This window comes from Marmota marmota, unplaced genomic scaffold (assembly GCF_001458135.2).
Source record: "Marmota marmota marmota unplaced genomic scaffold, marMar, whole genome shotgun sequence".
NCBI classification, from domain to species: domain Eukaryota; kingdom Metazoa; phylum Chordata; class Mammalia; order Rodentia; family Sciuridae; genus Marmota; species Marmota marmota.
Window position 1 is genome coordinate 14,963,650 of NW_026000142.1, and position 14,815 is coordinate 14,978,464.

Below are 14,815 nucleotides of genomic sequence, written 5' to 3' on the forward strand. Positions count from 1 at the left end.
TGGATCCAGTAAACATCATGGTCTTGTGAGGATTTCCTAAAGATACAGGGTGTACAGCTAAAACAATTAAAACCAAATCAATAATCTTCCATTTTATATGACTATGGAAGGTTATAATTAAAGCATTCAGCACCCCCTTCCTGGGTAGGATTAAATCTATCATTTTTTCTTGTGTGATCTTAAACATTTCTTATGAAGTTACAACTGAATTTGCAGTTGAAGAAAGTGATGCTACAAAATCTTAAGTTTTTTTTTTTTTTTCCCCTAAATTGTGATAGACCAGCACCCTTTCCATAAATGAATTTTTGGAACTTTTATAATGTCATTGTTTTTATGTAGCCCAATTCTGTTCATTTAAATGTCTTTAAAAGTTATGTTTTCTCTGGTTTAAATTCCAGACTGTGTTATTGGCATAAATCATTTTTTTCTGCTTGAGGTTTTACAATCCATAGTTCTGTTCATCTTGAGGTTAACGGAAGGTCTCGAAACACATCTAATGAGAAAAGGAAGGAAAAAGTCAAAGTTTTGTTTTCAAGGCCAGGAAGATGGTGATGCTATGCTAGAAGTCTGGCATTTAATTATATTTCTAAGTAAAAATATGTAAATAGAATATGAGTGCTGCAGCATGTGAATTATAATGAAAGTAGGAAATCAGTTAAGAGGCAGCATGGATCTAATAGCTTGCAGGATCCTTGGGTTCTAGCTCGAGCTCTGTAGTAACTAGATCGCTGACCTTTTGAAAGTTATTTATCCTTCCTGGGCTTCAGCTTCCTCAAGGATAAAATAAAAGGTTGCTATAGATTCTGCCAAAGTTTCCTAAAAGTCTATATGTAATTCTGTGACACAGGCTATATATTATGGCTTCCTATGAGAATCAGTTCACAGTGAAGTACATTTTCTCTTTGGAAATTACACAGTAAGATTTTAGTTGTTCTATTGAGCATTGCTATAGGTTGGACCCAGGGTGAAGAGAACCAGGAAGGTCCACACAATGCATTAATTCTGATATAAGGAGGGAAAACAACAGGGAAAAGGGGAGTAGAAAGGAGAGAGAGATTTACTGTTTAGGTTGAATCCAGTGTAAATCCTTGGATGTCTAAGAAACCTCACGCTACATATGCTTAAAACTAAACTTTCAGTCTTTCTGATACAAACTCTTTTAACCGCACGGTAGTTATCTCACAAGATGGATGCCTCATACTTCTGATTTCCAGGAGAAACACCTTTGAGTTATGTAATCAATGGATTTATGTTCAAAGTACTATATATATCCTGAGAGCAACCTCTTCTCTTTTGTACCACACTGCAAAGCTGTTGTCATCTCTCACCTGTGTTATTGTGCCAGACAACTAACTAGAGTCCCTGTTCAACCCTTTCCCTGCTTCAAAATCTAGATTGATCCTGTCATAACCTAAGTTTGACCATGTATGTTATTTTGTTTTGTCTGTGCAGAGCATGTAATAGCTTCCACATTTGCACAAAATAAAAGCTGAAGTCTTTACAATAGCTAGCGTGGCTTTACCTGGTGATCGCCCCTGGCACTCTGATCTGACATCTTCTTCTCTTTCTGCTCCTCTGATATGTCTCCCCAGCTGTTCTCTTATTCACACTGCCTCAGCTCACTGGCCTTTTTACTACTTCCCTTGTTCTTAGCACAAAGGAGGGACCTCTGCACTCAGCACATAGTACATACTCAGTAAATGTTTGGAAAACACATTAATTTTAGATGTTGTGTTTCTGCCACTGGGACTTGTCTTAGTTTTACAGTTTCTGTTCACATCCTAGTGTGTCTAGTTTATAAATGTCACCCTGACATCAACTTTGCACTTCATTTTGCCAAGTTCTCCCTAGGCAAACCTCACCATTTCTCTGTGTTCGTGTACCATACTGTACTAACTGTTCTCCAGAAGAAAGTCTGGCATAGTAGTTGGAGTCATTTTTTTTTTTATGCCATTAAGCTCCAGAGAAAAGCGGTGGGAAGGGGAGTTGGCCAACTCTACCTTCAACGAAAAGCTATTTACAGACTAGGAGGCATGCCTTGTGGGTGGGGCACACTGCCACAATGAAAGGAGGAAAACAAAGATTATAAGAAACAAAATGGAGAAGTCATAAACTACATGAAGAAGATACTGGAATGTAAAATTGATATTGTAGACAAAAGTATGAAAAGAGGTATATAAAGATTCAATAGGATGGTGATGTTATAAGAAAGCCAAGGTGAAGTTCACAGCAGTTTTTTATTTCTTTTATTTTGCTTTGAAATGAAAGGAAGGGAGGGATGGAGGGAGGTAGAGAGAAAGAAAGTATGAAGGAAGGAAGAAAGGGGCTAATTCAAGTGTCCTGAGTCAAAAAGTCACTTTCAGGTGTCAGTAGGAAGATGACAAGGCTAGACAGAAGAGTCAAGATCAAGGACAGTGTCAGACAGCAGCAGCCACCTGCAGGTTTCACGCTGGTTGGGACCTGAGGGACTAGAAAGACTGAGACACTGTGCTTGCATTGGCCAGTGCCTGTGTACCAGCTAGAACTTCTCTTCCTCTTTGTAATCCCTACTGAGAGAGGACAGAAGAGGCAGATAAGTGTTTGCATTTATTTCAGCCAGTGGTTTACTCAATGTCCTGAATAATCCTGCCAGGTCCTAATTAAGGTAAGGGCAAAGGTGCTGGGCCTGTGAGGGATGAAGGCAGAAAAGAGAAAAATACTGGGATGTCAGTTGTGCAGTTCCCTAATACTTCTTGACATGCATGGTTAAGGGTATAGAAAAGAAGCAAATAGAAAATGCACCTACAGGAAAAGATTAAATGAGATTCTTCCAAGACAAGGCATATGTTCTAAACAGAATCTGTATGGATGGTATTAATGTAAATTTCTATAAGTGTGAAAAATCATGTTTAGGAAAAGAATAAAAGTGATAAAACTGAAAAGAATACAATTTGGAACTTTGTTCTAATTTGAATAAGAATAAACTATCTTTAATAGAAGTTTAAAATTAATTAATTACAAAATTCATTAAAAATATTTAGAATGACAAAGAGCTTGTCCTGAAGAGATGGACAGTGGTGCCTCTTCCCTGTAAGTGAGGGTAGACAATGCTGAGTTTGGGTAGAGATTGTTTCATGTAGCAAACAGCCTCATGTGAATTACATGGAAATATATACCTTGTCTTGGCAGATGAGGAATCCCTGGGCTGCGATAACTAAACACAGGCAGCATGATATAAGAATGGCTCTGTCAGGAGTCATAGGACTTTTTATTTAGATTCCAATATAATTTTAAGAGATGATGAACCTATTAAAAGCATCTGTCATTTGACTGACTTTTAGATTCATTTTTTCATGTAATTTTTCTGCCCTGAATCCAGACTTCCAAAATTGTTTTGGCCACTTGTTATACTTCGGTTAAATTTTGCTACTAAAATTTTATAGTGAAGTTACTACAGTCAGACACAGTATTTTGATGAACCTCATGTAACTTTATGCCTTCAAGATGTTATCTTTAAAAATCTCCTTCCAATGAGCCATCATTGTGGATATAGCCCTGGGATTGGAAAGACTGCAAATCCTTATCTTTATGGAAACAGAGGCAGAATAGATTAAAAATAAAAGAATAAATAATGGGTTAAAGAAGGAGAAGGGATTATAGAAGGGACCCTGAGTCCCCATTGTGCCCTTAGGTGTTCAAGAGCTGAAGACAAATATGTGGGTTTGCTGGATTCCTCACTTGGCCAACTGGGTATGTGATTATGACACCTAAAGAGATTAAAAAAAAAAGTTATATTTAAAATTTCAAAATCAGTGTCAAAAGGGTTATTATGGGTAAAGTTGTGCTTTATTTGACCCCCTTAGCTTTGGGTTATATTTAGTACTATTTTGTATGTTCACTTATAAAAGGAGTCTGTATTGAGGGTACCTCGTATTACAGAATTTTTTTTTTTCATTCCCAGGTCTGTGAAATAGTGTAAAGAAGATAGGATTTGGGTTTGGGGAGAAGCTCCCAACTATGGCAGAATCATGCAAATCCTTTTTCCTTTCAAGCATTCAGTGGAATAGTTGTTCTACAAGCCCCCCCCCACCCCTGTACCTGAGTGAACCCATGGTGGGGAAGACAACAGGGTATAGTCCTGGAAAACAGTGTGCAGTTATTTCCAAAATCTGAATCTCAGTCATTAATATGTGACCATGGTTGATTTCCAACTTTTTTTTTTTTTATTTTAAAGGGCAGGGGCAATGATGGGTTAAGCTGACCAAAGGGGTATGGCTTCTAACAAAGATGGAGTTGCTTTATTCCAACTTTTTTTGGTCATATTTCCTCATCTGTTAAATTGTTTAGTAGTTAACTTCCTTCTTTTCTTCCCACCTTCCTTCCTTCCTCCTTCCCTCCCTCCTTTCTCTCTTCCTCCCTCCTGCCTTCCATCTTTCCCTTATTTTTCTTCTTAGAATTCAGTGAAATAGGACACATAAAACACTGTAAACAATTAAAATTGGGTATATAACTTCAAGGTATTACTGTAACATCTAAGAAAAAATAGGTTTACTTCTGTTGAGTGCACATTATGTGCAAAGCATAGCATGTTGTGCTTATAATACATTGTCCTTCAGAGATTCAGTAAATCTTCAAGGTAGTTATTATGCCCCTGCCACAGATCAGAAACCTGGAATTGATGGAAGTAAAGAAACATGATAACAGAATTTAAGAAGAAAACTGAGGTCTGTCTCATTATTTCCTTTGACTTTAAGAGAAACAGAGTCATGAGGTAGACCAAGAGGATACCAGCCAAGCAGTGGGGGCTTCCTGCTCTGTTTAGAGACTGCATGTAATCACTACTTTTCTATTTCCCTTGGAAAAAAAGACCACGAGGGTCTGGGTATACCTCTATGGGGACATTGAACATCATTTGGACAATTATATTTCTTTTCCCTGATAATATTTGCATCATTGTAAAGTCTCATCACTACAACCTGAGTGTTAATAATGATTATCTACTGTGTGCCGAGGATGGAGAAATGGTGTGAAACGACCTCTCAGATGATTTAATCAGACTCTTCTCTCAATAAGAACATCTATCATTAAAATTCTTTTTTTTCCTTTAAGCAGAAATAAAAAGGTTTTATTTTCTTTGTACAAAATTTTAAAAAATATTCTAATTACTAAGTAGCTATAGTGTTGTTTTTCAGAAGAAAGAGAGTCAGCTTGTACTGTCATTTAGTTTCAAAAATAGTGACCAATTAATTTCATAATCATTTTCAAAAGGAGCAAGTAGCCATGAGAACACAGCTGTTAATAGCTAAATTTTCTTCTTTCATTCTCCTATCAAGGTGACCAGGGAAGGGCTGCATCCATCCTGACAAATATCTGCTTTAAAGGTTTAAGTTCCTTTGGGATCTTTGTTGCCAGAGTGTAAAAAGGCCTGGGATAGTTGTTTTATTTGATACTAATTCAGTCGGGCAAGCCATAACCAGGAGTGTCACATCTAAATGTCTGGACACACTGTTCATCTTCCCTCCGTGATTGGTCTCAGACTATAGTACTATGTCAAGGTTCATTTGACCCAAAGCATTTCAGCATCAGATTTTCCCTCTCACTGGCTCCAATGAAGGAAATTTCCAGAATGTAAAGGTCAAAGATTCCATAACTTTTTATGGTCGTAGTGTATTACTTTTCAGGTTCTTTTTGCAGATCCAGAGACAATTGTTCTCTTACTGTTAAAACTGTTAATTGCTAGTTGATAATAAGGATGATTTTTATTTTCTAATGTAAGTTTGTTGGGTTTCAAGGTATTTCTTGACAGTTGTATGTGTTTGCTTGTGTGTAAATGTGTAAACAAAACTATTACATTGAAAGGAACCAACTCACATATCCTTGTTACAGTTTTAAAAAATCTATTTAAAGTACTTCCTTGTAAATATGGAAATGACCATCTTTTTCATTCTGAAAGTAACTTTTCTCTGTCAGTGGAAATATTATTGTCAGTTAAAAATTATTTGACAGCATTTTCACTTCTAATAAATTTTTAAAGTTATTAGCCTCTCCCAAGTGCATAAGCTCCCTATGCATCCCATTAAAATTTTCAGGAACATTCATTTTTTGTTAATTCTTATTAACCATTTTCAGTTTGATTAATAATATGAAGTTGTTTCTAGGAAATCTGACTAGAAGCCAAGTTTTGTGGAAATAACATTGGTATCCATAAAGAGGTCAAAAACTGAAAAGGGGGAAAAGACTATAGTATAGACAGAGCAGGTTTTCACAGAAAGCAAAGGACAGAATTAAAGAAAGCATGGAGAAGACATGAAAACACTGTGCCTCACTTCAGACATCTCTGCTTCTTCATATTTCAGTTATGCATTGTCCTTAATAGATGATTCTTTCTGTGTCTGAGCTGTAGGTATACTTTTCACAAACAACTGGGTATTTGGGCCACCCGAGTGTGTTGATGGGTTGCTGTGGTAGAGATGATGTTTAGCATTGGCTTTGTTATCTCTGATCCTCCTCCTTTGATATATGGATGTGACCTGGAGTTTGAGAGTTGACAATTAGGGGGAGTTGAGATAAATTTTTAAAATATAAAGCAGTTATGAGAAGCATGATAATTTCAAATGAATATTCCATTAGAATCAACTCAAACTATTGAAATATGTACCAATGAGCTTTGCTGTCCTAAAAAAGAAAAACTGCCAAACATGTGGCTAATTAGTTTACTTTCATAGTTTACCTTGTTTTTTTTCAGCTCTATGAAGTTCAAAAGCTGTCCCACCCGTGACTTATAAGAAAAAAAAAAGGTACTATTTTAATCTTCAAAAATCAACAGCTTGCAGGGGTCAATCCTTTAAAGTAGAGGCTTCACTGGTTGCAATTATTAATCAGTTTCCTTCAGGAAATATATGAAATTAAATATTAAAGTACAGATCTAAACACTTCTACAGTCTCAGGGCTTCTAAGGGCATGATTTCCTTACTGTCCTGAAATAGCTGACCTTCCTCAATCCAAATGAGACTCTGCATGAATATGAAATCCCTCATTTCGTCTCAGTACCTCATCATTTGGGCTTCATTTACGTTTTAGCACTTCATATCTCCTCTAATAGGCACAGATTCTCAGAAGTAAACCTTCCACCATGGCATAGATAACTGCTAAACAAAGGTCTTGTTTATCAGAAGGAAACTCCATGGCTTTCAGTTTGTTCACTAAGCTGACAAAATTCATTTACCAGTCTCATATACCAGGCATTCATATAATTGCTTGGAATCAATAAACGAAAGACATTCTTTTATTAAGCCTTCATTTTAGTGATGGATAAAAGATAAAAATAAATGTATAGCATGTGCACATTGCATAGTGTGTTAGTCCAGTGGCAAATTTTTTTAGAAAGAGAGAAAGATGTGCATAAGTGGAATCAGAAGTGGCAAGGGTTGGGGAGAATTGCAATTGAAAAAAAAAAAAAAAGATGCTATTTGCCTTGTTAATATAGTGACATTTGGACAAAGTTGTGAAGGAGGTGATTAGCCTTAGCAGCAAGCATACCTGGAGAGAGAGCATTTCAGGCACTGGAGGAGAGAGAGCAAAGGCCCCAAAGTAGAAGTGCAAGGAAGAGAAAGTGTAGTTCACCTGGAGTAAAATGAGCTATTGTCGGGGAGCCTAAGATGAGATTAGAGAGGTTCAGGAGTGGTATGGCCTAATGCAGACCAGAGAGGGTATAATTGGCACAGACTCAGTTTGCCCTGAGATAAATGGGAAACTACTACAAAATTCTGAGTATAAAAGTGTTATCATCTGACATATTTGGATCCCTTATACATTTAAGTACAGAGTCAACAACATTTTTAGATGGGTTAGAATTGAATTCATCAAGACAACAATTAAATGTATTGCCTATGAAAGCTACCGACACCTTAGTAAGTATATTCATAGCAAATAATAATATTAATACTAATGGTAAATAATAATATCCACAAGTGTTAATTTAGCATCCTATAAGAGGTAAATTACTGTTTTCATTTTGCAGAAGAGAAATGTGAAGCCCAGGAAATCAGTTCATTGTCCAAGATAACACAGCTGAAAAGGGACAGATTTGGATTTAAATCTAGGCATTACAGAGAATGTGTTTACATAATTCTGCACCATTTGTATATTAAAACAAACACTGTATACCAAAGACCCAAATAGGAAAAGGTAACAAATCCTATTTTAGAATTAATCTTCTTTTGCTGTTTTACAGGGAAAGGATTATAGAACTGGAAAGGCTTGATAGTGCTGATGGTGATTATATTACATCAGATAGTTTAGCCTACGCAGTGAAAACTACCAGTCCCTTGCCAAGGGTTTATTTCTTCATGGGTTTACAAGCCTCTCAAGAGCTATTGCAGTTCCACTTTCTTCTGTCTTCATTCTGGGGCTCAGGCCAGTGAAGCAGTCCTTATCTGGGTCATGTCTGTATCATAGTTGATGAGAAAAGGAATCTCAAACTTTCTCTTTTGTAGACAGAATTTGCATCTACCCACTCTCCATTGACCATAATATAACATGTGACCATTCCTGAGTTCAACAGAGTGATGCTAAGTATGTATGTCATGGACAGGCTCCATAGAGAGTGAAATGAAACAGTTCATGAGTAGATTCTAATCTACCACACTGTTGTTGCTTTGATTTTAATCATTTTCCAGAGGTGGAAAGGCATATAAAGAAAAGATTTAAAAGAAAAAACAACACTAAATCATCTAATGATTGCCTTAGACTCTGTAAACCAGTGCCTAGGCAGAGAACCTATGGAAGTAATTTGATTGATGCCTTTCCTATAGCTATAAGGAGGGGTAAAAGAGAGTCTTCTGGATTTTTCTCCATGAAGGAATTATAAGACAGCATAAGATCCATTTCTTTTGAAGGTAAGTGAATGTACCATACCCTTCAATGTTGGTGGGTAATCTCAATTCAGCCAGTTATTATACCTAAAATAATGCTTGACAGATAGTAATTCCAAATCACAGAATGATTGGTTGAGTGAATGGCTAACTTGAAACCAGATGAATTCTTTTAATCAATTTTTTCCTGAAAGTGAGCAATTTGTCAGTAATCCTAATAATTTGGTTTTAGCTCCTTCTGTCTCAGTCCCAAAGTCTTCATGAATGAATCAACAGAATGCACTATTCAGGTTAAATGGCTACTCCTGCATGAGACAGAAGAGAAGTCTTCTATACCTCAAAGAATGTGTTTGTTTTACTTTTTTCTCTCCTCAAAGAAGTTTAGCAGTTTTTAAAACATCTTTTTCCTAAATAGACAAAGGGCATGTATTTATTGTGTTCAACATGAGGTTTTGATATATATGTGAATATAAATACACATATGAATTGCTTCACATAGTTACTGTTTTGTGATGAGAATACTTAAAATCTGTTATGTATTTCAAGGATACATTATATTGTGAGTAACTATGGTTCTTGTGTTGTACAACAGATCCCTCAAATTTATTCTTTCTAACTGAAGTTTTGCATCCTTTGATCAACTTCTCCTCTACATCTCCTCAACATCTCCCTCAGCTCTGCCAGCCTCTGGCTACCACTATTCAACTCTTTATTTATGTAAGTTCAGCATTTTTAGATTCCACATGAGTAAAGTCATGTGTTTTTTTTCCCCATGCATGGTTTGTTTCTGTTAGGATAATGTCCTCTAGTTTTATCCATGTTACTGCAGATAACAGGATTTCCTTCTTTTTATAGCTGAATAGTAAGTATTCCACTGTATATTTGTACATCATACTACTTATGCATTCATTCCTTGGTGAACACTTTGGTTGTTCCCAGTTCTTGGCTATTAGAATAGTGCTACAGTAAACATGGAAGTCCATGTATGTCTTTGACATATCAATTTCATTTTTTTTGGCTATATAACCAGTAGTGGGACTGCTGAATCTGTGATATTGGTGTAGAAGGTGCAAACTGTGTAGCTGAAATTTTCTTGATATTTAGGATAATATTATAATATTCTTAGTGAATTTAGATCTTAGGAAAAACTTGTTTTTCTTAAAATCTTGAGTAGCCAAATTATTCACTATAATTTCTCTTTAAAACCTATGTTCCATGTTTCTCTACTTTTCTTATAGGTCTAGAATAACTTTAAATCAAATTGATCTAAAAATGGAAAAAATTAAGGACTGTTTTCATGTATAGCTGAATTCAAACTTTAATATTACTGTTGTTGTGCTATTGAGCAATGTATAAAGTTGTTTTTTTGTTGTTGTTGTTCTATTCTGAATTTTTTCCCTTTGCAAAGTAATTTAGTACATTTAAGAAGATAGTTTTATTTTTTTATTTTTTATGTATTTTTAATGAAGACATCTTCATAGTTTGTAGATACAGGGAATAATAACACAATTTGTAATGACTTTTAATTTTATTTTTACAACAGAAAATATGTCTTATTAAATCGTAGACCCATTATGTAGCAATTTTCCTATTTTAACAGAATGAAAATTCTAGAACTTTTGCACAGAGAGTCGAAACTATGAAAAGAAATTTGTCTTTTTGTTTTGTGATGAACTTCTTTCTTATCTGATAGGTTTCTTTTTTCATAGAGGAACAGGACTGTTAAATTTAGCTCTGTCAAATACTGTGGGATCAAAGCTCCCTGCTAAGTCCCAAAATGGAATAGCTGCCACCAACCTTTCAACCACAAGTCTTTATGAACCTGGACTTTCTGGACCGAAGTTAGAAGTCTGTGAATTGAATTCCCTTTATAAAGTTTTACTTCAGATTTGTGCCCTCAGATTCGTTTCCCCTCAGGGATCCTTTTACTTCACTAGAATATTCTCTGGAAAATGATACCTTACAGTGACTTATGTCTGAGTCCTTTCAGAATTTTTATCTTAGTTGTCAATGTGCCAAGACTTCCTCCAGAGTCTAATTTGTTATTCAGTTCAGGATAGATTTTTTTTTGTGTGTGTGTGTGTGTGTGTGTGTGTGTGTGGTGCTGGGATTGAACCCAGGGCCTATGCATGTGAGGCAAGCACTCTGTCAATGGAGCTATATCTCCAGCCCTTATTTGATTTTTTATTGTGATTATTTCTATCCTGGCATTTTTCTTATCTTGTTTTGCTTCCCTCTGATCTAGGACTGGATTTTGTACTATAGAATTAATTTACTTCCCTTTTCTTCCACAAAAAAGGCAAAAGACTACAACAACCTGCTCCCATTGCTGGTTGGAGAACAGCACCTGCACCTAGGTCTTGCTCTTTTTCTAACTGGTATTAACTGCCACAGGGCAATTGAGAATAACCAGTGAGCATTCATCTTCTCACATTCTAAAGCAGAAAAAGCTTTCACTAGAAGTGATTCATATGCAAATCTGAAAAGCTCTTTACCTCCTCCTTAGAATTGACTTAGCTTTAAATTGCTCTTCTTTTTTGAGAGTAATAATGAAATTAATTGTTCTAGAATATCAGTACTACAGTAAGGAGGGACCTTCCATACTTTTAGGACATGTCCCTAAGGTATGTTCCCACCCACATAGGGGAAAGTGGTCATGAATATAGACACTTAAATCTCAAAATACCTAGTCTTCATAATTTCAAGATAGACCCATGGGTAAACTACTCGGAATTCATGGATGAAATTGAAATGTTTATATATTAACAAAACTTGTTTGGCTGACTTTTTCTTTAAAAATTTTCTTTTTGACACGGGAGGGTATCACATTGGAGCTTAGGAAAATACCACAGGATATTGGCTGACAAGTCCTGCTTTCTATTGAAATTCCATTTGAATTAAATAACTTCAAAATGTTTCTATCTCCACTCTACATTTTCGAAAAGATTAGAAGCCACATAACAATTAAATATAGAGAGTGTCTCTCTCTTTGTCTTGCCCTATGTGAGTTTTATCCTCCAAACTGCCAACAAATTAAGCTTCTTAATACAGACTTTCATCTTAATTAAGAGACTTTCTTGACTGTTTCCCGTAGATTTTCATATAAATTTTAGAATCTTTAAAGGGTAACTTAAGTCCTTCCTCATGGGCTTTGCCTGATAACCTATATGGTGTGTTCTGTATGACTACTTTCCTTTTCCCAAATGCACTTTTCCTTTTGTCATTTCTTTACCTTTGCCCTCTGTGTTTCTTCGGCCCTAGTATACATCATTTCCTTCATCCAGAATCACCCTGGTAGGTTTTAATAATCACTTGAGGTGCACATCTAATACTTTTTGGATGACTTTCACTAGTCCTCACCTATTCAGCCAAACCATGAACTTATCCCAGTGTTTACAGGGCCCCTAGCCCTTTTTGAAAAAGGAACCTGGCATATGTCTACCTTGTAATCAACTCTATAAGAAGTGATCACTTGTAAAAGAGACCATTTGCCTCTTGCGCAGTGGATGCACATTGAAATCCCTAAAGTCTCTTAAACTATGGAATTTCTAATTTGTGTAGATATTACTTATTTACTGGGGAACATAAATTTTTGAAGGAATACACAAAGTGCATCCCATAAAACACTATAAAAAATAACAGTTTATGAAGAAGTTATTAACTAAGTACTTCTGTCCCTGCCTCTTCTAGCCAGCATATACTTGGAAATCTAGATTCCTTTCAGTCTCCTCTGTGTAAATGCTAGGTGGCCATAATGCTTATTGCATACCTTACAAAGACTTTTTAGATCAAAGAATCATTGTTCAGTCCTATTCCTTGTCAGCTTAAATGTACCATAACAGTGGAAATATTCCTTTTCAATATGCTGCATGAATTTATATCAAGGCTTGATAAGCGAACTGTCAGAAATCCTAAATTCATCAGAGACTGCATTATTTTTATGTAGATAAAAAGATATGAGTCTCTATTCTATTATGAGTTGTCATCATAATATTACAGTTAAAGCTAATGAACCATTCTCTGGCATTTGAAAAGCCAGTTAACGGAGCATTTTCCCGACGAAGCTCAAGTTTATAAATGAATTAAGTCTGTTTGTGTGGGTGTTGTAATGATTATGAAATTATTCCTCAATGTTATAAAATATCCCCTTTCTGCCCCCAATTAAGGCCAGCATGACCTACAAAAAGTAGCAAGTCACATTCATTTAATCAAAATTAGATATGCAGGGCTTTGAGGGGAAAATAATCCTATAAAGAATATTAGTCATCATAGCAAACATTTCTTGTTGAAATCTGAGTTGTATTAGTCTTAAAATGAAATTTGTTTTTTTGTAAACTCAACCCCCACTGATTACCACACCCTTGGTATACATTCACACTGAATATCCCTTTTCTGTCTCTCAATTGAAGAAAGCTCTTTTTTAAAGTCCCCATGACTTTTTGTCTGTATTTTGCTCTTTCTTCTTGAACTTCTACTGAATTTTAGATGAATTGCAGTCATCAGAAGAAAGGTTTCTTAGAGTGGTGGAGGATAGTCACACTCAAACACTGTGAGCCAGCTGTTATAAATTAGCAGTCCTCACAAGAATCCTTTGACAAGTTTTCAAAAACCAATTTCAGAATTTTGTTGCCTTACTATGAGAGTAAATTATTGAAAACTCTCAAATATATTCATTTACTAACATTTGATATTCCCTTACTGTTATTTTTTAAAGACCATCATTTATATTTTATATGAAAATATTTATATGACATAAATATAAAATAATGTATAGCATGAGTATAAAGGCATGCTATATATTATTTGAAGTATAAAATATATTTAGATAGAAACACTTAGCTTTCTTTTAGAATCCCTAGACCTGAAATGACCCTCTTTGAAAGATTGAACTGAATGGTGATATTCAGTTTTATCCACTGCCTATTGACTTTTTCTATTTCGATTCATTAGCTAATTCTGCCTTTCAAAAATCTTGAAAAACTTGAAGCTCAACCAATTTTTATATCAGTTGGATGCTAAAATGTCAGCGATAAAAAATCATACACACTAAGTTTTCTAAGTTTCTACATGCTTCTTATCTCCTTTAAAGCATTCACATGACTCACTGAAATTTTTCATGTGCTCAGCTGTTTCTTACATTGTATTGGCAGAATCTATAGTTCTGGCATTTTCTCTCAAATAGGAGAAGGACTTTTCAGTATATGTCTTCTGTTTACACAGTGTCTCTTAATGTTTTGACTGAAGTTGAAATTAGGGTATTTTTAAATTCAAATTTGATGTGTTGTTTAGTTTTGTTAGATGTGGTATTGAAGGAAGAGTTGAAATTGAAATTGAAAAAAACTGGGTTCAAATTCTGAGTCAGACATCTGGCAGCTGTGATTTGACAAGTCACATACTTCTGTGAAAGTTAATTTAGTCCTCTAAAGATGAAAGTAATAATGCTGACTTAACTTGTTTGATCCTTTTTAGAAGAATCAGGGAGATAGAGGCTATAGATGAATTTTAAAATAAAATTCTAATATATATATATATATATATTTGAAATTTTTATTTCATAATATTATATTTTATTTTTTTCGTTTAATGAAGGAAAAAATGTATCTAGAGAAGTCAAAGAACTAGAACAAGTGTGGTGGGTACAGACAGGGTTTATACTGTGATTATTAAAACTTGATTCCTTTTCCTATTATCAGTTTTGTAAAATACATTTTATTTAAACTGTGAGTCAGTTGTAAGTTTTCAGTAATCTGTTATTAGTTTTCCAAGATAATACAAAATTTTTAAGCTTACTGATTTTGCTTGTAATTGACCTTTCTCATCTCTCTCTCTTCAGGAGAAGAGAATATGGTGTTAAGACAGAGGTTTGTGGAGTCAAGTGGACATAGGTTACCCTTGAGCCTGACACTTGGATACTTAGACTCTCTAAAGCTTCATGTGTAAGAATAGGAAAACAATCTAATTAT

The 14,815-nt window shown here is 35.1% G+C and overlaps 1 protein-coding gene and 1 long non-coding RNA gene across 6 annotated transcripts in view; both read left to right on the plus strand.

Moving 5' to 3' along the window:
* Kcnd2 (potassium voltage-gated channel subfamily D member 2) overlaps positions 1 to 14,815 on the plus strand; it is a 445,925-nt gene that overhangs the window by 88,237 nt on the left and 342,873 nt on the right. The gene's annotated exons all lie outside the window — the stretch shown is intronic.
* The window catches only part of LOC125611375, a 65,706-nt gene that overhangs the window by 24,266 nt on the left and 26,625 nt on the right, over positions 1 to 14,815 (plus strand). Inside the window, exons 1-3 of one of the 3 annotated variants that reach the window (XR_007341546.1) lie at positions 1 to 8,876; positions 9,445 to 9,569; positions 11,152 to 13,154. The exon at positions 1 to 8,876 is cut by the window's left edge and continues 24,266 nt beyond it. This is a non-coding gene — a long non-coding RNA (uncharacterized LOC125611375). Of the gene's footprint in view, positions 8,877 to 9,444; positions 13,155 to 14,815 lie in introns of those variants that run through there. The other 2 variants (XR_007341545.1, XR_007341547.1) reach the window with 2 other exon arrangements.